This window comes from Physeter macrocephalus, chromosome 6, assembly GCF_002837175.3.
Source record: "Physeter macrocephalus isolate SW-GA chromosome 6, ASM283717v5, whole genome shotgun sequence".
NCBI classification, from domain to species: Eukaryota; Metazoa; Chordata; class Mammalia; order Artiodactyla; family Physeteridae; genus Physeter; species Physeter macrocephalus.
Genome location: NC_041219.1, coordinates 46,324,027 through 46,349,060, shown reverse-complemented (window position 1 = coordinate 46,349,060; position 25,034 = coordinate 46,324,027). Strand labels below are relative to the sequence as shown.

The following is a 25,034-nucleotide window of genomic DNA, read 5'->3' as shown; positions in this document are numbered from 1 at the left end:
TGTGCCCACTGCCGGGAGCTCTCTTCCAACCTCATCACATGGCCGCTTCCTATCTGTCCTTCAGGTCTCAGCTCAAATGTCCTGGATCCCCAAGACCCAGGGTCCCATTATACACCCTCTGTGCACCTGCCCACTTTCTTACTAATGTGTTTCATGGCTGTTACCAAATGATTATTTATGTGGTCATTTGTTGGCTCTAATGGTCCTATGGCACTGTAAGCTCTATGATAACAGGGACCCTTGGCTCAATGCCTGGCATATGGTAGGGGCTCAATCAATGTTTGTGGGGTGAATTTATGATGAGTATTAAGGTAAGGCTTCGTGGAGGCGGCGGCATTTGAGTAAGACTTGAAAGAGGGTATAATTTTCACTCTGTAGGGAAGAGAGAAGGGCTTCCTGCTTCAGGTAGCAGACAGGCACATGGTAGGGACACAACCCATTTGGTTTGGCAAAGAAGCAGAAGGGGACGTGTGAGAGAAGCTTGGAGAGGTGGCCGGGGCCAGGCGAGGGCTTTGTGTTCCAGGTGGATGAGAATTTACTTGAATTCTGAAGCTCCTTGGGACCCACCAACAGCCTTTGAGCCAGGGGTAGTAGGGTCAAAGCTGGCTTCTGGAAACGGTAATGAGTTTGCTGCAGGGATGGGTGGGCCGGGAAAAGAGGCTGCAATCAACAAGACCAGTTGGGAGTTGGAGAATCCGTTGACTCTGCTGCTTTCTGTTTCCCCGGAATCACACATGTGCCTTGGAGTTATCCTGTGAGCTCCCGGGGAGATGCAGGGCAGTGATGAGGAACCTCACAGGGCATGACTGCTTCCAGAAGACAATCACCTTGGTGGCAGGGGAGCCATTCTTAAATCACTGGGGGGAGAGATGGAGTGGAGGGGACATTGATGTCCACACTTCTCACACCTGTGTCCTGGTGCTGTCCCTGTGGCCCAGGAATTGTGACACTGAGGCACCAGCCTGTGGCAGAAGATGAGCAGCAGTATTTCCCTCAAAGCCCAGCAAACAAGACCCACCTCCGCGCACCCCACGGGAGTGCAGCTCTTGTGGTCAGAAGAGCCAGGATTCTCAAGAAGGACCTGGGGACAAGTCTCAGATCTACTACTTAGCAGCTGTGTGCCTTTGGGCATCTTGTTAGCAATTCTGGGCTTCAGTTTCTTTAGCTGTGAAGCGGGGGCTACTTGGGTGTTGTGAAGGTTAAGTGTGAGGACACACATGGAGCCCCAAGCTCAGGGAACACTGGAGGCGCAGGAAGTAGTGGCTGTATTATGGCCACATTTTTCTCTACGGTTTGAATTCTTCACAGGAAGCTGGGGTTTCAGGCTTAAAATGAAGAGCATGTCAACAAAGCAGGATGGAACAAAGTCTTTTCCCAGCATGCCTCAGCATGCAGCACTGCCTTCCCGTGGAGCCCAACAGTGATGGGGCTAAAAGTCTTGAGCTTTCAAGCAGAAATAATCCCAATGGAAAGGAGCCTCCCTATTGTTCTCTTGTGATAAAGCGATGCAGGGGCTCTGCAGCCTGACCCGCCTGGTTTCAGATTCCAACTCTGCCTAGCTGTTCGGTGACTCAGTTTCCTCATCTGCAGAATGAGGTAATAATAGTACCTACCTTGGAGAGCTGTTGTAAGGATTAAGCAAGTTAGAGCAGGTGAAGTGCTTAGACATGGCTTTGTCCCTGCTATTGTTAGATCATTCCATCTTCACTTTAACACTCTGCAGTGCTGTAAGTGACTCCGCGGGGGCTCGGGGGCCAGAAGGCTGAGTTCAAACCAGCTCTGCTGCTTGCTAGCTGTGTGACCTCCGGCAAGTCTCTTAACCTCTCTGTGTGTCCATTTCCTGTTCTGCACAATGAAGATGACAATCCCTGCCTCCCACGGTTGTTGGGAGCAGTGAATGGGGTCAGCCAGGTAAGGGACCCGACTTCCTGGAGGCAGGTAGACCACTCGGCCCCTCCTCCCACGCATTCCAATTTCCAGATGAAGAAATTGAGACTCAGAGCCATTGGATGATTTGCTGAAGGACACAGATCAGTGAGACCAGGCTACACCCCCGGCTCCGTGACCTGTGCTGGGCCACCATGCCAGGGACTTCCCAGGGAGACGTGAGGCACTGGCGGCAGGGGTGTTGAGTGGGCTGAAGGGTGATCTTCTGTGAGGCCAGGCAGCAGGGGCCTCCCATTGCTCAGCTGCGTCTCCGTCCCGAGTGCCTGCTGCACGTCTCCTGCTGCTTGTCCGTTAGGCCTGGGTCTTCCAGGCCTGGGGTCTGAGGGTCTAACACCTGCAAACTGCCCAGTCTCCAGGGCTTTACCGTGTTACCTGTGGGGAGAGACTGGTGCCGACCCTGCTGTCCCCTCACGTCTGTTTCCCTATCCGCCTGCAAGCTTTGGGACCCACCAACTGTCTGTGTCCATCCATCTTTCCAGTGTTTACCCAGTGCTGGGAAACTTGGTGGTTAAGAGTGCAACCTCTAAAGACCTGGGTTCAAATCCCAGCTTGGCCTCTTCCATGCTGTGTGACTTGGGACAAGTTGTTCAACTCTCTGCCCCTTAGTCGTCCCGTTTGTAAAGTGGGGATGAGAACAGTACCAACCTCGTCATGTCGCTACAGACACGCAGTGCCTGTTCCCAGTAAGCTTGGATTCCTCTGGGCTGTATCGTCATTACTAATGTTATCATTTTTATGGTTATGGTGCCTTACCCTGCAGAGGATGCCAGAGACCCGAGGGAAGCAGAGGTGTCTGCCCTGTGAATGCTCACGGTCCTGTGGGAGAGGCAGACACAGGCACAGACAGCCCACAGACAGCCCAGTGTGATCAGTGAGAGCTGAGGAGGAGGGAGCCACAACTTGGGCCCTGGAGGAATGAGGCGGAAGGCAGGGTTGAGGGGCAAATCTCCTGAGCAGAGGTCACTGTGAGACCCTGTGGAACCAGTTCATGCCAAGTGGGTCACAGATACAAGGCCCTGTAGGACCGCACCCCCCGCCCCCCCTCCCCCCCCCACCTCTGCAGCCTCATCTCTCGTTCCCCTAGCCCTGCGCTACTCACAGCCCTCCTGGGACCTGCAGTGGCTGCCCCCACGTGGCTAGCTTGGTATTCCCGGACTCTCTATTTGGAGCCTTCCCCGCCCCCTTAGCCTTAGCGCCTGCCCTGCCCTTGCCCCAGAAAGACTTATTCTGAGGCCCTATGTTCCCTCCATCGGGGTTTACAGCCCAGCACACAGCAGGTGCTCTGTGTGGAATGAAGGCCACCCTTATGTTTGTGCTGTGCGTGGGAAAAGTGCCTGGCTTGGGACAGGCTCTGCCGGATGCTTGGGGGGGTTCCCCACTCTGTTCAGCAGAGGCTTTTTTTGGTTAGTTTTCTCCTGGAGGACTGAGCAGGAGTTCCAGGAGGCCTCCCTCTGGGCATGCGAGAGTTAGCAGGAGGCCCCTCCCAAGAGGAAGGAGAGCTGGGGCCACTGAAGGATAAAGGTGAGGGCGGTACTTCTGCTCAAGAGAGCCAGCGAGAGAGAGGAAGGACATCCGCCCGCCGCTGAAGGCACCGACAGCCCAGCTCACTTCGCACAAGTCACTGATCGGCCGAGCAGGGCCAGTCTCCTCAGTCAATCCATGCTGACAGATGGTAGCGGAATCAGTGACCTAGAGGCAGAAGGCTCCATTTGTAATCCCGGAGTGGCCCAGGCGCCTGGAGGAGGGCAGAGGAGTTTGTAATAAAGGGACTGACACAGGGTTTCCAAAAGCCATCTCGGAGCTGGAGGAGGAGGGAAAGGATTAATTTTGCTTCTGGAATTGAAAACACTGATTCCATTCAGTATGTATTTTTTGAGTGGACTGGGCTAGAAGACAGAGAGAGAAAAAAAACAAAAACAAAAACAAACCCAACTAATCTGTCCTTTCCTTAAACTGTGGTAGGAAAAACAGGATTCTCTCGGGATTGACATATATACACTAATATGTATAAAATGGATAACTAATAAGAACCTGCTGTATTAAAAAATAAAATTGTAAAATTCAAAAAAAAAAGAAAAACAGGATTCTCACAGATGAGACAGTGAGAGAACAATAGAAGACACTAATGTGATCAAAGAGGAGGGAGGTCCCAGTTATTGTGCTCTGGCCACTATGGGATCTTGAGCAATGACTTAACCTCTCTGAACCTCAGTCTGCTTGTATGTCCACATCATAGAACTGTAGCTATTGCTAATGTGTGCCTGGTACTGTACTGAATTTTTTATGCATTTCTCTTTAGATTCCCATAATACCTTATGAGTGAGGTCATATTATCCCCATTTTACAGCTGAGGAAACCAAGGTTCAGAGAGGTGAAGTGACTAGTCCAGGGCCACACAGCCCAAGCGTAACTCAAATCTATCTGTTGGTCATAATGCCCACACATGTTCTTTTTCCAAATGGTACTGAAAGGGAAAGTGACTGTTAGGGGTGAAGAGGTCCAGGCTGGCCTGACCCTAGGACTGGGGAAGTTTCCAGGTGGAGGTTAACTAGCCATTGTTCCGGCAGGGTCCAAAGGGGTGGGGAGGGGGCTGTAGGGTTAGTCTCAGGACAGGAGGCAGGAACAAACAAGAGCCTGGACTTCAGTTATCTGTCTGCATTCCTTCCCTTCTGCATGAGGCTTTGCATGGCTCGTCACCATCCATTTCACGTTCTGGTCCCCGAGTCTGAGACCCGAATGAGCCGAGGAAAAAGGGAAAGGAAGGGAAGACCGATGGGGCAGGAGACTCTAAGGAAATGGGCTTCCCTTTTCTTCATGAAGTCTCTCAAGGAATTGAGGGTGCTCCCAACACCAAGTGGAAGCTCTCCTGCATCTTTCTGTGTTTGTCCAGAAAACATGGGTCTGTGCTGAGAGTTCCCTCTTACCCTCTGTAGCTCCGACTCAAGCAGAAGCCAGCACTGGCCTTTTGAGCCTTGGTGCCAAAGAATTTGAAAATGAAACTCATAGAACAATGGGAACAGCCAGAGGGCAGGGCTTGGCGGCCTGTTCAGCTCTGCCCCGGAAGAGACCGGCACCCTGCCTGGCATGCAGGAGGTGCTGGGGAATCAAGTCTCCAAGAATAGCCCTGACCCACATTGGAGCCGGCCCCCACTTTGTGTGATTGGACAGGAGCCAGGAGAAATCACGGCCTTCCCCCGCCACATCCTCCTGGGGTGCCGGAAACCAACTCAGGCCCTGCCTTAGATCCCTTTGCTGGGGGCAGGTGCTGCCACAGCCAGGACCCTCTTTGCGTGGCCCAAGGCAAGGCAAAGCGTCAATGTCTCTGTCTAGGTGGGGTGAGAGGTGAAAGGGTAGAGCCAGGCCCTGGAGAGCTATGGACCTCACATATACTGAAACTGGGCCCCCAGGCCACACCTGGTTCCTATCAGCCTCCACCTGCTACCCTCTTCTTCCAATTCCAATTTACTTTCAAGTTGGGTTGCTTCAGGAAAGGAAGCCACATACTCCCTTAACATCTAGGGCAGATGGGGTCTAATTTAGAATCAGCAATTTTAGTCAACGTTAGGGACATCCAGTCCACACTCTTCTCCTTCCCACTGTACCAGCGAGAAACTGAGGCCTGGAGTGGGGGGAGAATTTGGCCAGGTCTCTGGCTGAGCCAGAGGGAGGATCACAAGCACTCCAAGCACAACCTAGCCTCACTGGTCTTCTCACTTTTGATAGCAGTGGGTCAGGCGGCACAAACATCTCTGGCTGTTTTACAACCGAGATTTTCTTTAAAAAAAAAAAAAAAAAAAAAAAGAAAGAAAAATAATGTCAACCATTCCTTTGCTCCATAAAACATACATGAGATTTGCAAAAGAAGGCTGGGAACGGCCCGAGGCCTTGGCACCGCAAATCCTCCACCTTATCTCCAAATTAATTCTGGACCCTGGGTCCAGTCAGCCAGGCATGGCAGCTTTTTAATGCCGCCTCAGGCGAAGGCGGCTGGCGTTTGGTGAGCATCTATTTTACATGTGAGGTTGGTGGGCCTCCCCACTCCTTGCTTGTATTAAGGAGGAAACTGAGTCCCAAGAGGGCCCAACTCATTCATCCAAGGACACGGGGCGCCAAGGGGCGGAGGTGTTGAGGGCACTAGGCCTGAGGGCCAGGTGGGCGCTAGGCGGGCAGGAGCCGGCACCACTAAGCGGGTTACGGGGAGGAGAGTGGGCCCTCGCCCGCGGGCTCCCCAAGGCTGACAGAGACGCGATTCTGGCTTTGGCGGCTCCAGGGAACTCCAGAAATCCCAAGGAGAGATTCCGGGCCACCAACTCCCCAGAAAGTTGGCTCGCGGCCACTCCCAGGACGGCCGGGAGCTGCGGGCCAAGATGGCACTGATCGAGCGGCGAGACGCGCGCGACGCACCCCACGGCCGCCGAGGGGACACCCGCGCGACCCCGGCCGCGGGGCGGATGTCTCCTGCGGCCCGGCGTGCACAGGCCTCGGCGCCGCCGCACGCGGGTGGGCACGCGCGCGCTCGCCGGCCCCGCCCCCTGCCGCCCCGCCCCCGCCGCGCGCCCTCCCGCCCGCCCGCGCGCCGCGGCCCGGAGCTTCTCGATTGGCCGCGAACCGTCACCTGACGTTCTGTTATTTCCTGTGTGTTGGGAGAATGGAGAGAAAAAACCCCGAGCCGAGCCGCTTTCGGCCCCTGCGAGGCGGCCGCGGCCTCCGCCAGGAGAGCCCGCCCTGAGGCGCGCCTGACCGGGGAGCGAGCGCGCGGGCCGGAGCGAGCCTCCAGGGGCCGCGGCCCCGGCCCGCCCCGCCGGCGGCCCCGGCGCCCGAGCTGGAGGCGGCGGAGGCTCCCCCACCCCCACCCCGCGCAGCGCCGTCCGCCGCCGCTCCCTCCCCTCCCGCCCCCGGCCGAGGCCGAGGGACCGGGCGGGGGGTTCCCACAGGTAACCGCTGCCCGGGCCTGAGGGGGAGGGGCAGAGGTCAGGGTTGAGGAGCTAGGGCCAGGCCGGGTGTCTGGCCTCTGGGGCTGGGGGCAGAGGTCTTTGCCCGGCCCGACCTGGGAGTGCTGAGCCCCAGGACTCCGAGGCCGGGACTCGGTTTGCTGAGGCGACTGTCCCTGCCCGGCCCGACCCGGGAGTGCAGAGAGGAGCGGCCTGCCCTGGCCTCGGGGCGTTGAGGGGAAAGGGTCCGGCCTGGCATCAGGGCGCTGAGGGGTCTCGGGCCGGCCTGGGAGTCTGGCCGGGCTTGGGCACCGGTCCTGGCCTGAGGGTGCCGGGGGAAGGTACCTGCTCGTCGCGGCCTCGGGTGCAAAGGCGGCGGATGTGAGCGGGCGGCGCCCGGGGATCGGCGGGGTCAGCGCTGCCCATCCCGGGGACCCTGGCGGCCCCGCGTATCCCGCGTCTCTCGCCGCTTCGCTGGGGGGCGAGGCGGGCGGACTGAGGGCCGGGCTAGCGGGCGGGAGCGGAGCTGGGGCGCCGGAGCGCGTCCCTGCCACGGGAGGGCCGGGGGCCCGTTTATTGCCATGTGAACACCTGAAGCCATGTGGACGCGGCTGCTTCTCGCCTGTTGGGGGCGGAGGGCAGGTACCGGCTGGCAGGGCGCAAGGTCCCGGCCCTGGGGGCGGGGAGTGGAGCGCGGGACAGACTTCCTGCGTGGGGTTTTCTCCCCCTCCCCCGCCGCCGTGAGCAGGGCGGGGTGTTTGATCTGGTGGTCCCCGTGTGCGAGCGAACGCTCGTTTGGGGACCCGGTGGTGCTCTAGGCTTCTGGTCCTTTTTGGGGTGGGGGAAAGTGGTGGTGGAAGGAGAGTGGCCGATGCGGCCCAGCCCGCTCTGTCAGCGGCGGGAGGTGGAACATCTCCCGTGCGCCTGGATGGGAGTGGAATTTACTGAGTTGCGGGGGGTGGGCGGTGCAGAGGAGGGGCCGCCTTCCTGGGCCCGTGGGTGGGGATTATTGCCTGTTTTTGTGGTTGTGGATACTAGCACTGTCTGCAACCCTTTAGTTTGCCCTTAGGGGACAGATAGAAATTGGGATTTTTTTTTTCCCCCCCTTTCCTCTTTGCTTTTTTTTCCTCCTCGAAGATTAGATAACTCTGATAAATGCTGTAAAATGGATGGAATTTTCGAGCTATTATCTAACAGACAGATCTTTGAATGATAATTGGACCCTTATGTTAACTGCCTCAGTGAAGACTTTTATAAAACGTTTGAAATGGGGTGGCAGCTTGGTGAAGTGGGAAACTGCACTGAAGTTCGACTTGGAGGTCCAGGAATCTACTTCCAGCTTTACCACCAAATAAACTGTAACCCTGGCCAAGTTACCTACCTCCCCAAGGCTCCAGTTTTTTCATCCATTCAAGTGAAGGCTCTCCTTCAGGTCAAACATTACAGGGGTTTTAGGTAGTCTCCCCCCCCCCCCGCCCCCATCTTGTGCTTTTGTTTTAGTCATAAGCGGCTTCCTGAGAAATGCAGGCTGTCCTTTACCTGGCTTTTTTTTTTTTTTTGGTGGTACGCGGGCCTCTCACTGTTGTGGCCTAGGCTCAGCGGCCATGGCTCACGGGCCCAGCCGCTCCGCGGCATGTGGGATCTTCCCGGACCGGGGCACGAACCTGAGTCCTCTGCATCGGCAGGCGGATTCTCAACCACTGCGCCACCAGGGAAGCCCCCTTACCTGGCTTTTAAAAGCCTGTCTCACTTTTTAGTTTTCAGCCTGTTCCTTCTCCAACAGAGTGTAAGACTTGGTCGGGGTGCAGTTTTTCCTCAAATCCCAGATGCTGGTCTGTGCTTCTCAGAAATATTCTAGCCTATGCTGAATGTGCCTTGTATTTTTTCCCTTTGCAAGAAGGAGTTATCAGGAAAAAGGATTTTCAGAGAACATCTGACTACTTGGAGTTGTGGCTAATGTGTGTTTGGGTCGGTGTGTGTTGGTTGGCTCCTAGGAGTTCCAAGATCTTTCTCTGCAGGGTACTGTGGAGGGATCTTATTTAAAGTTCTTTCAAGGGATATTTGGTGTTCGGCTAACTTTTGAAACTTCCAGCTTTAGTATTCTCAGAGTAGGGATAAAGTGGAATTCCATAATATCGCCTGTGCAGTGGTGTGCTGGTGGAGTTAACTGTCACCTCAGGGTGCACTAAGTATTGGCATTCCCCATCCCCAATTTATTCCTTAATGGGAGCTGGACGTTTCCTCTCAGATGCTGAAGAACCCCAGTCAGTTTCACTGATTTTATGGTGTGTGAGGGCCTTAGGCCATGCCTTTGACTGGTTAGTCCTTCTGGACCAACCTCAGATGTTGGTCTTACTTGTCTTAAATTTCTAGTACTGGGATGCTTGAAGGACATGTGCCTAATGTGGTGTAATATGTCTTTCTTGGACCTCTTTTTTATTCATTCAGTGCAAACAATTTCAAAAAGGGTCACAGCATTGGGAGGTATGCTCATAATGGTGACTTTGGAGACGCATTGGTAGACTTTTTCTTGTAAACATCAGGCCTGTCACATAGGTAGACACTTTTATATGGCTATAAAGATTGATTATTTGGAATTTCCAAAACTAAACAATTTATTCTGTGTTGGTATTTGAATTATGACCTTGTGTTTTGTGTGGCCTTTTAAAAACCTTATAGTTACTTAAATTGTAAACAGTTAACCACACGTTAATTTACATTTTTGTTGTAACTTATGAGGAAAAAGTTATAAAACTCTTACAGAGGTAAAAGTTTGTTTGTGTTTATGTATGTGAGATAAGGTTGCCAAGGTGGTAAGATGTCAGGAGATGTGGGTTTTAGGATTTGCAACCATTTTTTTTTTTTTCTAACCTTCATAAAATGTAATGAATGTAGACCAAGAAATTAGATTTGGACTTCTGGTGAGTTCAACCTTCTCCTCAGAAAGAGAGGAAAGGGGGCTTCCCTGGTGGTGCAGTGGTTGAGAGTCCGCCTGCCGATGCAGGGGACACGGGTTCGTGCCCCGGTCCGGGAAGATCCCACATGCCGCGGAGCGGCTGGGCCCGTGAGCCATGGCCGCTGAGCCTGCGCGTCCGGAGCCTGTGCTCCGCAACGGGAGAGGCCACAACAGTGAGAGGCCCGCATATAGCAAAAAAAAAAAAAAAAAAAGAGAGGAAAGGATGCTAACATTCGTTTTAAAAAACAAAACCAGAAACACCTCAATGCTAGGTTCTGTCCGAGGTATTTTAACTTATCTTGCAAAATCCACCCAGCAGACCTGAGAGATATATCACCTCTCCTTTTCCTGAGAGGTCATAGAGCTAGTGAGAGTCAGGGTTTGATTGTGACCATCCTCCCCTTGGCTCCAGAGTCTTTACTAGGTCTGTTACAGCTCACTGCCAGCTCAAGACACAAATCAGCCAGTGGTAGGTTGGCTTTGGAATACAAATTTCCTGCTGTGTCCCCCTTCTTTTTTTTTTTTTAAGTTGTAATGAATTTGAAATCTGGACTCGGGCAAAATACTGGAAAGGATGGTTTTTGTGACTGTGCCATATAGTTTAGTGACTCCTGGGAGTTTTCTAAAATTTCACTTACCCTGTACCTGGCCAGTTTTGCCAGTGCACCTGAGATTTAATCTAAAAACTTCTCTTTCATACTCAATTCTGTCATTCTATCTTGAGCTGAAAACTTATTATATCAGATCAAAGAGTGATACGATATGTAATGGGCTATCTCTCTTCCTGTCTGTGTTACTACTGGTTTACAATGCACAGGAATCATTATCTGGTGCCTGCTCTCAGTTTGACCAGATGGGACTCAGAAGATATATTTATAAAAGACAACCCTTTCCCCAGTATGCCTTAAGCTCTGTTTTTCATGGGGGTTTATGTTCAAGGCACCTTAGTGTTCGTTAGATCTGTCTGGGGCTTCTGTCTCGGCTGCCTTCATTTTCTTTTTGTGGAGGTAAGGGTAACAAAACAAAGCAAAACAATAAAACCCTATTTATATTGGAGCAATACTGTACATAAAAATCATACATTTGAAATATAGTGAAATCAAGGCTTTTAATAGAGAATGATTTGGTCACATTGCACTTAGACTGAATAGTTTTTTTATATTATTAGGTAGCCTTGAAAGTTCTCTTAATACCTATGGTACATGCAGTATGGATGGAAAGATTCTCTTGGCAACGAACACAATCAGTATTGCTTTCTGCATTAGAGCTGTGTTTACTTTGTACGTAATGTGCATGACCCAGCAGGAAGAAGAACTATAAAGTGACTTATTGGTGTATCTGTGGCTTGTTATCTGATGCTTCATTGTGGGGAAGAAAGAGAAAACATTAGCTACAGGGGAAAATATCCTTGTTGCAGTCTGCATTTGTAAGCTGTTCTGTGGGAAAGGGTGGAAGTTCATTGGAACGCTTGAATATCATCCTGATTGGAAGGTGGTTACCATGTTTGAACATCACATCCGTAAACATAAGATGTACCCTCTTAGGAAGTGTTTTCTCCCAGCAGGACAGTCAAACTTGATCTGTGGGATGGATGAAAATGGCATTAAACAAAGTAAATAATTTGCTTTAGTCCTGAGCATCTTTAGAAGTTAATCCAAAGAGTAGAAGTTAGTTGGTTGAAGTCTTCCCTCTGTTTATGTCTGTGCTTTGTGAATGGGGACCTGGCTCAAAAGAACTTAAGAGGGATCATTAGTGGTACCTTATAAAGGGTAAGAAAAAAGAACATGTCTGCTTTATTCAAATTGTTCTCATAAAAAAGAGATGTGTAGGGAATTCCCTGGCGGTCCAGTGGTTAGGACTCCATGCTTCTACTGCAGGGGGCACCGGTTCGGTCCCTGGTTGGGGAACTATGATCCCACAAGCCACGTGTGGGGCCAAAAAAAAAAAAAAAAAAGCCAGAGATGTGTTGTGTTGATGAGTGCTAGGCATTATTAAATTTTTTTTTTTTTTTTTTTTTTTTTTTTTTTTTGTGAGGGCCCCCTCTGTTTATGTCTGTGCTTTGTGAATGGGGACCTGGCTCAAAAGAACTTAAGAGGGATCATTAGTGGTACCTTATAAAGGGTAAGAAAAAAGAACATGTCTGCTTTATTCAAATTGTTCTCATAAAAAAGAGATGTGTAGGGAATTCCCTGGCGGTCCAGTGGTTAGGACTCCATGCTTCTACTGCAGGGGGCACCGGTTCGGTCCCTGGTTGGGGAACTATGATCCCACAAGCCACGTGTGGGGCCAAAAAAAAAAAAAAAAAAGCCAGAGATGTGTTGTGTTGATGAGTGCTAGGCATTATTAAATTTTTTTTTTTTTTTTTTTTTTTTTTTTTTTTTTTTTTGCGAGGGCCTCTCACTGCTGTGGCCTCTTCCGCTGCGGAGCACAGGCTCCGGACGCGCAGGCTTAGCGGCCACGGCTCACGGGCCCAGCCGCTCCGCGGCATGTGGGATCCTCCCAGACCGGGGCACGAACCCGTGTTCCCTGCATCGGCAGGCGGACTCTCAACCACTGTGCCACCAGGGAAGCCCAGGCATTATTAGAAACATTGTTTAATTATGTTTTATGTTTCTTTGTTGAGGAGTTGGATTGGGGTGTTACAATCATTGTACTTTGTTAAAGCTTCAAATGAAGCCAGCAGAAGTTAGTGATACCTGTATGCAGGACACTCTGCTAGGTATTGCTTCAGATGGAGGATCCCAGGTGACCTTGGGTTGGGGAGGGAGTTGTTGGAGGGAGTGAAGGTGGCTGAGAGTGGGGGCTCTGGCAGGAGAGGGAACAGCGCAGGTCAGACAGGCTTCGTCATCCACAGCCAGGAGGGTTCGTCCTCCGCACTTTTCCCAGCCAGCCAGTGGCATCCTACATACCTTCACCCACCCTTTGTGTGCTTTCTGGTAGAGTTATATAGAGAACTGAAAGAAACCTAAGAAATTGTCTAGTCTGGCACTTTACAACTTGTTTTATAACTCAGGAAAGATGCCAAGAAGGTGGTGACCTGCCCACAGTTACGCGGCTTTACACTGACAGTCAAGGCTAGGACCCTGTTCTTTGCCAGCGAGGCTAGTGTTCTTTCTACCGAAGCCCATGCTCTGACCAGAGGGTTGATAGTTAACAGTTACTTCTGAGTAGAAAAAGAAAGGAAGCCTCTGGGTGCTAATGTATGCATTTAGGAAGAAACTTGTGTAGTTGCAATCTTAAGAAGTCAGGGAAAAGACAGTACATCAATCTTGAAAGCAGAGTACTACTGTTACTTTTCACAAAGTTATGTAGTATTGGTTTCTTTGGACCCACTGAGATACAGTCTCACCCTGATTATGTCTTGGTCCACAATGGATGACATGGAGAAGCTCTTTGCCACATTCAGCATTAGTTGTGAAGTTCAAATTAGGCCCTTTAGATGTAGGGAGAAATTTTTGGTATGTGGCTAAAATTGAGTTCTAGAATTCAAAAGAGGTAAGGCCCTAGCAGTCCTAAGTTTTTCACCTCTAGACCTCAAGTTTCAGGGAAGGTTTCACTTCTACATTTAGAAGCGTCCTAAGATAAAGCATTACTTTGGGAGCCCGGAGATTATTCACTGTGCCTGACAAGAGTAGGGATTCTTGAGCAGGACTACTTCCCTGGACATTTCCCTGACTTACCACTCTGGTGGGTCAGTTACCTGGGGACAGGTTTGTATCCCTTTGACAGTAATATGAGAGGACATTCTTGCAATAGAAAGTCCATGTGATGGGAAGTTTATGGAGGCAGCAGAGCATGTGAAGGAGGATGTGTGGCCTCAGTCTGGCTCCATCACTTATTAGCAGTGAGTGACCATGGGCATTTTGCTTGAGCCACAGTTTCCTTGTCTGTAAAATGGAGATATATCTTCCTCAGGGCTGGTGAGAAAAGGAACTAAAATAGGAAAATATATAGTGGAGTGCACCACCTATAGGTGACACTCAGTGAATGGTAGTGTAGTCTACTAAATAAACATTCCACATTGTACTGTGTACCAAGACACTGTCTAGAGCGGGGCTGGTTCCTGACAATCCTGTTGATTTTACATCCTCCAATATCTGCTCAGTAGAGAAAGGCACTTAAACAGGGCTATTGAAAGTGCTCTGATGGGGGAGTACATGGTGCTGTACCAAGGTATGTCCTCCTGACTTGAAAGGTCACAGGAGGCTTCTCAAGGGAGGACCATTCGCTTCCTCATCCAGGCGCTTGTCTTGTCTCAGCGATCTCTTCCCACCTCTGTGGCTCGTTCCTTCCCTTCTTCTGCTTAACCGTTGGCATTCTCTGGACCCTCTTATTTCATTGCCCTTGCTCCCTGGGTGCTCTCGGATATCCCCAGGCTCTGATGATTGCCCATAAGCTGATGACCCGCATGATGATATCTTCAGCCAGACCTCTCCTAGCTCCTCCAACTCCTGCTTGACGCTGCCATTTGGATATCACACTAGAAACTTGAGCTTCGTAAGTCCAGAACTAACACATATTCCTCAAACTCTCCTCCATTTGTCCCCTTCTCCATAAGTGGCTTTACCATTTACCCACTCTCTCAAATCACATTCCTCCTTTTCTCTCACCGCCCTCCATATCTAATCCATCACCATGTTACTGTCAGTGCTGTTTCCATAGTACGACTTGAATCTGTCCACTCTACTGCCACAACCACTGAGCCACCATCCTTTCCTACCTGGAACATTGTGATTGCCTCTTAACACAGCCTCCCCATTTCTACCGTCTGTCTGTCTCTATTCCAGTGTGCCCAGAGCAGCCAAAGAGTCACCTGTCTTTCCTCCCTTAAAATCGTTTAATGGTTTCTCATAGCACTTAATAGAAAATCCAAACTCCTTCCCATTTCTCCCAAGGCTCTGAGTCCCCTGGCCCCTACCCACCTCTCTGCCACATCTCTGCTGCTTTTGCTTGCCGTCCTTCAGACACACGGACTTTCTCTGCGTCCTCTGAAGGCTCCAAGCTCTTTCCCGTCTCAGGGACTTCGCTATATGCTGCTGCCTCTGCTCAGAGCACTGTGGCCAACCCAGCCTTTTCTCATCTTTCAGGATATTTGTTGAATGAAAATAAATAGCACGAGACAGGCAATAAATGGGATGGGGTAAGGAGGAAAAGTGTCCTTGGAGCGCATCTACAAAGGTCTTTTAAAAAAGAGAGAAATATAGAGAGAAATGTTTGAAGAGCTAAAAGAGTGTCATTTTGGCTGTGGTGTAGGTAGTTATTCAAGCGAAACACCTGGGAGTCAGGCAGCAAGAACCCAAGTACACTGCTGATTGAGGCTATAAAATGATGCCACCACTTTGGAAAACTATTTTGGAAGTTTCTTAAAAAGTTGAACATTATGTCTACCCTGTGACCCAGCAGTTCCATTTCTAGGTATTAATCCATGAGAAACGAAAATGTATGTCCACAAATAAGCCTTGTACAAGAATTTTCTTAGGAGCTTTTTTCATGATAGTCGAAAACTGGAAACAGTCCAGACGTCCATCCAGTGGGAGAATGGGTAAACAAAACGGTATGTTCATACAGTGGAAGACCACTCAGCAGTGAAAAGAAACAAACTACTGACACATGTAACAAGGAAGAAGGAAGAATTTCACACAAATTATACTGAGTGAAAAGCCAGACACAAAAAAGTACATAGTGGAAGATCCCATTTATAAGACATTCTAGAATAGGCCAAAGTAGTCTGTGATACCAAAAATCAGATCAGTGGTTGCCTCTTGGGTGGAAGGGGGTTCACTGGGAAGAGGACATGAGGGAACTTTCTAGAGTGATGGAAATGTTCTGTGTCTTGATAGGCATTTATCAAATCTTATTGAATCATATACTGTATGTAATTTTGCTGTATGTAAATTATACCTAAAAACAACCTACGAATTGTCCTAGATTTCTTTTTCCCCTCTCACTCTCAACATTTAATCTCCCAGCAAGTTTTGTTCATTTTATGTCCAAAGTACATCGTAAACTTGTTCCTTCCCATCTCAAGCACCATCCCCTCTTATCCAGACAACTGTATTATTAGCTTCCTGACTGGTTTTCCAACTCCCAATTTTTTTTGCCCTCCCAAACCATTTTTTCTGCTTTTCAGCTAAAGTGATCTTTAAAAATTCAAATTGGGTTATGTCAGTTGTCTTCCTACAACCCTCCAGTAGCTTTCCATTGCTTTTATGGTGGCCGACAAGTGTCTCTCTGACCCCTGCCTCCCTCTGAGCCCATCTGGCCTGGCCTCCTTGCTCCCTTGAGTTCCAGCCTCTTTGACCTTCCTTCTGTTTCTTGAACACCTCAAGCTCATTTCTACCTTAGGAACTTTGCCCTCGGCCTTCCCTCTGCCTCCTGGAACACTCTGCTTCCCAAATCTGTGTGAGACTTGTTTCTGTTTGTCATTCTGGTTCAGTTTATCTTTTTTTCTTTTTGGCCACAGTGTGGCATGCAGCATGGAGGATCTTAGTTCCCGGACCAGGGATTGAGTCCATGCCCCGTGCATTGGAAGCATGGAGTCTTAACCACCGAACCACCAGGGAAGTCCCCAGGTTCAATTTAAATATTTCTTTCTCTGTGAGGTTTTCTCTAGCCCTCACAGCCTAAAGTAGTACTCCATCACATCAGCCTGCTTTATTTTATTCATAACTTTTATCACCATCTGAAGTTGTCTCATCCTTTCATTTATTTGTTTGCCTGTCTCGTCCTTCTAGGATTAAGCTTGGCTTGTTCACTGCTGTACACTCAATGTCAACAGCGGTATTTGACACACAGTAGGCCATATGTATTGACTAAGTGAAGATATTGAGGCTGGTGATGACGAGATGAGAGCAAGCCTACTAGGAGGTAGATTTGTGAGGGAGAAGGAGCAGCCAAGGAGAGTCAAGACTTCTGGCTTGGAAATTAGGTGGTGGTGATACCATTCATTGAAATAGAAAACAATGGAGAACAAGAAGATTGGGGTGGAGTAAAAGTGATGAATTTAATTTTGGACTTAAGTTTGAGATGCCTGTAAGGAAGGCATCAAGTGTTTGAGACACAAAACTGACATTTAGGAGAAGGAACTGGGCTGTAAAGTAAGACTTAGAGGTTAGCGTGTATGTTCCAGACTGGGAGTAGATGAGATTGTTCTCAGGGGTAAACAGGGAATGTCAATATGTGGAGAAGTGGTTCCTTCCTTTTTTCCTGCCTGGGTGATGGGCGTCTTCCACCAGTAACACCTCAAGGTGTTAGGGACTCTACAGACCTCAGCCCTTAGAAGGTTTTGTAGTTTTAGACACTCCCCACCCTCAAGCCCATGCATGCCCCAGTTATGTTATTGTTGCTAATAATGACAAGTGCTCAGAGGGTCAGGACAAAATTCTGAGGAATGTGAACATTTAAGGGAGCAGGGCAGCATTTAAAGAGCAGACAGGATGCAACCAGACAGGTTAGGAGGAAACCCAGAGAGCATGGCATGGGGAAAGAAAGTGTCTCAAGTCAGAGGCGGTAGCTGAGGTTATTGAAAAGGGTCAGTTGGGAGGAGAGGGGATAACTAAAGCCAGGTGGTTGTGTATTGATGAGAAAGTGAGGTGAAGAAGTGGAGACAAGTTTGGAGTCAAACCTTCCTAAAATTTGGCTGTTGAGGAAAGTTAAAAAGTAGCTATAGGGAAAATCTCAGGTCAAGCGAAGACTTTTTAAAATATAAGAGAACCTTAAGCATGTGTAAATTGAAGTGGGAAGGAGCCAGCCCAGGGCCGAGTTGAAGATGCAGGAGAGTGTTGGGTTGAGGACCTTCCAGTAGAACTCAGGGCCCAATGTGATCCAGGCGATTGGCTTTGGGTAGTAAGAATACCCGCTTCCAGGGGAAAGCAAGGTGTGTGGGCGGGAAACAGATGGGCATGGGGGCAGGAAGGTAAGGAGTGCTTTTCTGTGAGTTCTGTGAAGGTCCTCTCTGGAGGGGCAAGAGCGAGGTGGAGAGTTGGAAGCTTGAAGAGTGCAGGAAAGGTCTGAAGAAACTGCTGCGACAAGCAGATAGAGCCGGCTAAGGAAACAAGAACTGCAGGGGGAAGTAAAAAGTAGTTAAGATGAGCTTTCTGCTTCCAGGATTTTAGAGAAATTGGTCAGACCTTTACAGTTGTCTGTCTAGTTTTGGATTCCAGCGATTTAGACTCAGCTTCTCCTGCCTGGTGACCCCATAAGCTTCTGCCATTCCCATTCATTAGACCAGTGACTTATACATTATTCCAGAGTTCTCATGCTTTATTTAACCAGTGCTTATGAAGCGCTCACTGTGTTAGGTAGGTGGCAGTGTTCTCAGTGTTGTAGCAAAACAGGAAAGGTGGGGGATACTCTTATCCCCTTGGACCTGAGGTACCCCAGGTGGCCTGGCTGTAGTGGAAGAAGTAAGAGTCATCCTCTTCCCAACGCCACAGCTAGAGCAACTCTCACCGTCTCTCTCTTCTTATCTTGGGTATCTGTGGAAGACTTTTGCTGGAAAAATTGCAAAGTATTTTCGAATACCACTGCACTAGGCTCTAAGGTCCTTGCTGTCAAGGCTGTGTTGTATTTTATAGTCCCAGCAGCTGGCACATTGCCTATCAATGCATTGAGAGTGAATGCACCATTTTGCTTCTGAGCCCCTGCCTGGAATGCCCTATCTTTCTCCTCTATCTTTATCCATATATTACAGTGATGTATGTTGTATGTTACAGTTACTATGGAATGTGTCTGTTTCACCACAAGATTGTATTCTTAGATGGTCACCGTGCCTTGTTAATCTTTATTTCTTTATGTCCCCTTCACATAGTATGTATTAAAGTAATGTTAAATTTGGATTTGTTGTAAAAAAAAAAAAAAAAAACCTTGTAAAGCATCTTTAAGAGTAACTAAAATAGTTGAAGAATAGGGGGAAAATTCAGAGAAAATATCAGGCAAAGAAACGAACGAGTTAATTTAGCCTGATAAAGTATCCTAAGCAGTGAGTTAATGAGGGTCTTTAGGGTATGTTAAAGAGTGATGGCCTGCTGTTCCTCAACTCTGAGAAGGAAAACAGCAGCAGATGAGGTTGGAGGGGAGTGCTAGTGGCTTGGATGGACAAACCAAAGAACTCCCGGCCCTGTGAGGAACTCTGGGAATTTCTCCTAGAGAGTTTTAGGCAGTAGAATAGACTCATTTATGTGCAATAATTCTTATTACTTGATGGCAGAGGCATGGCGAACATGCCTCCAAGATTCCAGCCAAATGACTCCTACACCCTCAACATACACAGTGTAAATGAACCTAAAGACTTACAGGCACCTGTACATTAGTGAACAGACATAAGCAAAAAAGTACACGTTGCATTGAATTTAGTGCTGCTGTTCTGTTTTGCTTTTACCTGGTGGATGCGTAAGTTTAAACATAACGGGAGTAGAATTTTCATCTTTTAGTTAAGAAGTCTTTGTGGAAGTGGAGTTAAGTTCTAGCATATTGAATAAGAGAGGTTTGAGTTGGAGTGAAGGACATTGCAGCCTGTGTCACTTGTTAAATGTCTTTTTTTTTTTTTAACTGAAATTCTGCTACATTGGTTAGCAAAGTGCTAAAAGTTGGCTATCACTAAAGATGAGAGACAGAGGCCAAGTGAAGCCTGTGGGAATGAAACATCAGAGAAAATACAAGAAAAAGAAAATTTCTGTTTCAATTCAGCCCAGATTGCTAAATCTATACCATGCTAGGCACAAAAAATGCAAAAGTAAATAAAACGTCTTCCCTTTCCCCGGAGCTCAGTGTCTGTGGGAGAGTCAGACATGGAAAATTAACCTTCATAAAATCTATATAGGATCTGCAAGACTATATAATAGTGGTGCAGCCAGAGTTCTAGGGGAGAACTAGGGAAGAGGTTTACCCCTGATTAAGAATGGGAAGAATATCGGAGAAGACTGAGGGGAGGGCACCTGTGAGCAGGATCTGTGAGGATCGATAGGAGAGAGCATTCCAAGGGAAGGTCCTTCAAGAAGCAAGGCTTGGAAGTATGTGGCATGTTTCATATATATATATATATATATATATGTATATATATATATATATATATGTATATATATATATATATATATATATACACATACATATACATATATATAGCAAAGTGCAGGGGGGCCTGGAGATTACAGGGAAGGGGCTGTCAGAAGGAAGTATGGGCCAAGGGTGAAGTGGGAGTAGCTTGATGATGGGCCTTGAATCTGGGCTAGAGCACTTTATTCTCACTAATGAAACAAGGTTTTGTGAAGAGAGTTGTGATATGTGGTTGAGACACTTGTCGATTGTGAGGAGAGGTGGAGGTGGGAAGGAGATGGGAAGGCTGGAAGCAAATGGTGAATTGATCATCTTTTCCTGTTCCTGTTCCGGAGGTTTTCCCATGGCCAAATCCCTAGTCTGCATGAGAAGGAACTAAAGCTGGTTTAAACAACATGGGCTTATAGGAAATGCTGGCATCAACCCACTTTAATTCCAAAACAGATAGGCAAGGATATTTTATTTATGAAAAACTTTGAATAAATAATAAATAATTATGTAATTAAACACTTGAAAATATTAATCCGCTTAATTCTTATAAAAATCCTATGAGGGCATACTATTATCTCCATTTTTTCAGGTGAGGAAACTGTAACAGAGAGGTTGAGTGCTTTGCCCAAGGTCTCGTCTAAAAAGTAGCAGAGCCAGGATTTGGAATCAGGCATCCTAACTCCACATTCTGTGCCCTTAACTTGTGCACTGTGCGATTCTGTGCTTCATCTGATGAACTGGAAAATAACTCTTACAGAATAAGTTTGTGACACCTTTGAAGGGAAGAGTTTGGGTTTGGATTTAGGGGAAAAAAAAAATAGAGTGGAGTCCAGAATTGCCATTTTGGGCCTACTTGTTAGAACAACATCTGTGTGAGGGCGGTTCCCCAGCATATCCTCAGCACCTAGAATAGTGCTTGGCGTGTAGTTAGTGCTCAGCAAATAGTTTTTGTGTGAATTAATAAATGAAGTAGAATTTTCCTGCCAGCTTTCAAAGGAATGTGCCATGGAAGCTTCAGTTTCTTTTTCCCCTTTCTGAATTAATGAGTTCCATGCGTTTATTACCTGTTTTTATTGAACTTATCTTACTCAGCTTTCAAAGGATGCCAGCCCAGTCTACTGTTCTCTAGATTTAAAAAAATCAACTTATTTTCAAAATCAAAATATTAGGTTTTAAGATTTCGGCAGAAATTTTTTTATGTAAACAAGATTTCTTTTGTTGATGCTCTTTGCTTATATTTAAGATGTAAACCTCGGAAATGTTATTAAGAATTGAAATTGACTTCTAATTATAGTAGTTGATTATACGTTTATTGACTCTTTTCTCAGCAGACCAAGTGTTATCTCTACTTCCCCTTTTTTGCCAATTCAGATATTCTTAATATTCAATACTGGTCCTTCTGTATCTGCTAAAGAACCTTCCTCAGTGAGTAATTCGTTAGGAAATCTCTTCCAGGAACCCAGTGATAATACTACTCAAGAGGTGTCTGCTAATGTAAAGTCACAACACTGACTATGTAGAAGTTACATATCTGATTTCATTAGCAAATTAATAGGTGATACAGGTTCTGAGGAGGAGAGACATGTTTTGTCTCTGCTTTAGTTCATTCTAAATTAAATCATTTGGGATAGGAAAATGGGAAATTTTGTCTTTCCATCTAGAGATACATAAAGACTTGGTTCCATAAGCCAATATATTGTTTTTCTTGTTGACTTGATTCAGATTATTAATACTGTGTTAAGATATACTTCATAATATTTTATTTCCTTTTAAGAATAAGATTTAACTCTACTAAATTAAAAATTTGAAAAAATCCTACTACTCTAACAGTATTTTTGTTCTGAGTTAAAATGGTCATATGAAAATAGTTACTTTTGTTGAAATAGTTATACATGGAAATAATTACATATGTTAAAGAAAAAATGTCAAGAATGTTAGCATAGTGTTTTAGTTGAAACAACTTTTTGAACTTTTTTTTCTTGAAATGTATCCTTTTATTATAAAATTAGTACATGCTCTTGTTGTAAAATTCAAACAATACATAGGTGTATAACCTTACTCTCCAGAGATAACTATTGTTTACAGTTTAGTGCATATCCCGTACTTTAAAAAAAAAAAAGGCTTTATTTTTTAGAGCAGTTTTAGATTCACAGCAAAATTAAGAGGAAGGTACAGAGATTTGCCACATACCCTCTGCCCCTGCACATGCACAGCCTCCCCCATTATCAATGTCTCCCACCAAAGTGGTACCTTTGTTACAATTGATGAACCTACCTTGACACATTTTCACCCAAAATCCATAGTTTACGCTACAGTTCACTCTTGGTGTTATATTGTATGTTCTGTGGTTGGGAGAAATTTATGACCTGTATCTATCATTATAGTATCATACAGAGTAGTTTCACTGCCCTAAAAATCCTCTGTGCTCTACCTATTCATCTCTCCCTCCCCCGATCCCTGGCAACCACTGTTGTTTTTACTGTCTCCATAGTTTTGACTTTCAGAATATGATATAGTTGGAATCATACAGTATGTAGCCTTTTCAGATTGGCTACTTTCACTTAGTAATATGCATAAGTTTCTTCCATGTCTTTTGGTGGCTTGATAGCTCACTTCTTTTTAGCACTGAATAACAGAACTGCCTTTTTATTTGTAGATGAAGGTGGTTCTTAATACTGTTTTACAAAATATTCCGAGGTTTCTGTTTGCAGGTGGTTCGTCTCCTGAAGACTTCTTTTTAAAAAGATTTTAAATTAATTAATTAATTAATTAGTTTATTTATTTATGGCTACATTGGGTCTTCCTTGCTGCGCGGGCTTCAGTAGTTGTGGCTCGCGGGCTCCAGAGCGCAGGTTCAGCAGCTGTGGCTCACAGGCTCAGTTGCTCCGTGGCATGTGGGATCCTCCTGGACCAGGGCTCGAACCCGTGTCCCCTTCACTGGCAGGTGGACTCCTAACCACTGCGCCACCAGCGAAGTCCCTCCTGAAGATAAGATTCTTAAGTATTTGTTTCATACAGTTGATGCTAAATTATTACCTAGTTTTTAAATATTGCAGTACAAAAATTTTTTTTCTTTGTATATTAAACCACTGATTTAATGACTAACATTTATACATCCTTTACCAAGTGCCAGGCACAGTGCACAGTATTTATTTTCATTATTTTATTTAATTCTGATGAAACATAGCTGGAACCCAACTCTGTGTGGCTCAAAACCTTTTTCTCCCTTTTAATATAAAGTGTGTACCTTGTAAAACTACATACTGCATCACTGCTTCTTTCCCCCCCAATCTGAGCTTAGAAGCCCCCCACATACACACAGGTTTTCTCTCTCTGCGCCCCACTCTTTCTCCTCACAGCATTTAAACGACATTTTTGTCTTATCTTTTTTTCCCCACTAAAATGTAAATTCCATGGTTAAAAACTGTGCTTCCTTCACCTTTGCATCTCTGTTGCCTAGAGCAGTACATGGCACCCAATAGGAGCCCACATATTTGTTATGAAGAATATGTACCATAGGCTATATCAGTCTGTAAGATTTGCTTTTAATTACTTGTGTGGACAAACTATTAAAACCCCCATACTCCTTAAGCAGATGGTTCAGTTTTCCACTTCCCCCAGCCCCTGGCAACTACCAATCTGCTTTCTGTCTATGGATTTACCTATTTTGATTATTTCATATAAATGGAATTATACAGTATGTGACCTTTTGTGTCTGGCTTCTTCACTTAGCATGTTTTTAGGTTCATCCACATTGTAGTATGTATCAGTACTTCTTTCATTTTTTGGCTGAATGATACTCCAGTGTATGTATGTATCACAATTTGTTTATCCATTTACCTATTGAAGGACATTTCTGTCGCTTACAATTTTTGGCAGTTTACTAAGTTGCTGTAAACATTAATGTGCAAGTTTTTGTGTTTACATAAATTTCAGTTCATTTGGGTAAATAGCTAGGAACCTGGCTGCTGGATTGTATAAGACTATTTTAACTTTGTAAGGAACTGCCAAACTATTTTCCAAAATGGCTGCACGTGGGACTTCCCTGGTGGTCCAGTGGTTAAGACTCCACACTTACATTGCAGGGGACACAGGTTCAACCCCTCGTTGGGGAACTAAGATCCTGCATGCCGCACGGAATGGCCAAAAAAAAAAAAAAAAAAAAAGGCTGCACGTTAACTTCTCTTTTTTTTTTATTTTGGTAAAAAAAAAAAAAAAAAGTAGGGCTTCCCTGGTGGGGCAGTGGTTGAGAGTCCGCCTGCCGATGTAGGGGACACGGGTTCGTGCCCCGGTCTGGGAAGATCCTACATGCCGCGGAGCGGCTAGGCCCGTGAGCCATGGCCGCTGAGCCTGCGCGTCCGGAGCCTGTGCTCCGCAACGGGAGAGGCCACAACAGTGAGAGGCCCGCGTTCCGGGGAAAAAAAAAAAAAGTATATGACAAAGTTGCCATTTTAACCATCTTAATTTACTTTGTGTCTCTTTGAATTTGCCTGTTCTAGATATTTCATAAATGGAATCGTACAATATTTGTCCTCTGTATCTGGCATATTTCGCATAGCTTAATGTTCTTAAGGTTCGTCCATGTTGTGGTACATATCAGAACTTCATTCCTTCTTATGGCGGAATAATATTTCGTTGTATGTATATGCCACATTTTGTTTATCCATTCATCTTTTGATGGACACTTGGGTTGTTTCCACCTTTTAGCCGTTTTGAATAGTGCTGCAGTGAACATTGGCATACAGGCATCTGTTTGTGTCTCTGTTTTCAGTTCTTTTGGGTATATACAGGAGTGGAATTGCTGGGTCATATAGTAACTCTGTATATAATCTTTTGAGGAACTGTGGAACCGTTTTCCAAAGTGGCTGTACCATTTCACATTCCCACCAGCAATATATGAGGGTTCCAGTTTCTCTACATCCTGCCCAACACTTGTAATTTTCCCTTGTTTGATTATAGCCGTCCAAGCGGGTAGGTGGTATCTCATTGTGGTTTTGATTTGCATTTCCGTAATAATGTTGAGCATCTTTTCATGTGCTTGTTTGCCATTTGTATATCTTTGGAGAAACGTCTATGAAAGTCCTTTGCTTTTTTTTTTTTTTTTTTTTTTTTTTTTTTTTTTTTTCGGTACCCGGGCCTCTCCCTGTTGTGGTCTC

The 25,034-nt window shown here is 46.7% G+C and overlaps 1 protein-coding gene across 1 annotated transcript in view; it reads left to right on the top strand.

The window, feature by feature from the left end:
- Positions 1-6,788: 6,788 nt before the first annotated feature.
- TCF20 (transcription factor 20) overlaps positions 6,789-25,034 on the top strand; it is a 96,021-nt gene continuing 77,775 nt past the window's right edge. Inside the window, exon 1 of the mRNA XM_024127273.3 lies at positions 6,789-6,881. The gene's annotated coding sequence lies outside the window, so the exon portion shown is untranslated. The remainder of the gene's footprint in view (positions 6,882-25,034) is intronic.